General features: G+C 38.1%; 1 pseudogene; it reads right to left on the bottom strand.

The window, feature by feature from the left end:
• LOC118049188 (probable LRR receptor-like serine/threonine-protein kinase At1g14390) overlaps positions 1–1004 on the bottom strand; it is a 3752-nt pseudogene extending 2748 nt beyond the window's left edge.
• Between the last annotated feature and the right edge of the window lie 412 nt (positions 1005–1416).

Here is a 1416-nt window from a genome sequence, read left to right as displayed (position 1 = left end):
CCCCACAAATTATCCACTATGGAGAAAACAAGCCTTAGCTCTTGTAGAAAGTAAAGACTTGGTTGATCATCTCACCAATGAAGACTCAATCCCAAACAAATATATTGTACCAGAATTTACTACCACCACAGATTCTTCACCAAAAACTAATAGAAGAATACATTGTCTGGATGAAGGTAGATCGACTTCTTCATGGCTGGTTGATTGGTACTCTTTTAGAACATACATTAAGCCTTACAGTAGGCCTACATACAGCATTTGCTGTCTAGAGTGCTCTAAAAAATGAATATGCAGAAGAATCCCAAGAATGATAATTCACCCTCAAACAACAATTGACCTATATTCACAAAGAAGATGACAGAACCATTGGAGAACACATTCAAATTTTCAAAGGATTATGCGACAAACTTGCAGCTATTAGGAAACCAATTTCAGATAAAGAAAAAGTATTTTGCCTCCTCACAAGTCTTGGCCCTCAATATGAAACCTTCACTACCACAATGCTAAAACCACCAAGGCCTTCTTACCTAAGTTGGTCTCTCAATTGTAGAGCATAGACCAAAGAAGAAATTGGCTCACCAATCAGATAAATAATTCATTCACTCCTCAGCTAGCATTCTATGGGCAAAAACACCAAGGCCCTCAACATCATTTTTCAGGAAACTATGTCAGCAGACAAAGCTTCATATCTACTAGGATAGGATTCCATACACAACAACCTAAAGATAAAACTCGTACTTTACACTATTAGACCTACCTCAGATCCAAACAGAAATGACCTCCTCCATCTAAAGAACATCACATAACTCCTGCAGAACATGAGCTATACCGAGAAGAGCTTGCCAGTACTGTGGTGTAGCAGGTCATGTTGCAAAGATATGCTTATGGGTGCCTAAACGACCAAATCAACATGGAGACCTACCACAAGCTTTGGTTGCTCTCACCTTGGACAACACTGTCACTGAAACAGAATGGATCTCGGATACAGGAGCTTCCAACCACATGACTGGTAATCCAAGTATGTTAAAAAATATTCGTAATCATTATGGTTCAGACTCTGTTCTATTGGTGATGGTTCTTTTATATCAATACATGGTATTGGAGATTCCTCCATCATACAAAAAAATAAAATCCTACCACTTCATGATTTACTGTTAGTTCCAGACTTGAAAAAAATTTTACTCTCTGTAAGTCAATTAACATCCCAATTTCATATTAGTTATGAATTCTCTGACATTGATTTCTATATTATGGAACGACAGATAGGACAACCCATGATCACAAGATGGTGCAAGGGTGACCTCTATGCTCTATCAACCATGCCTGAGCTCTACTTTTCTAATCGTTTCAGATCAGGACCAGTAGATATCTGGCATCAACGCCTAGGATATCCGCATTTTTCTACTTTACAATTAT

The sequence above is a fragment of the Populus alba genome, chromosome 1 (genome assembly GCF_005239225.2).
Source record: "Populus alba chromosome 1, ASM523922v2, whole genome shotgun sequence".
NCBI lineage: Eukaryota > Viridiplantae > Streptophyta > Magnoliopsida > Malpighiales > Salicaceae > Populus > Populus alba.
This window is presented reverse-complemented; position numbering and strand designations above follow the sequence as displayed.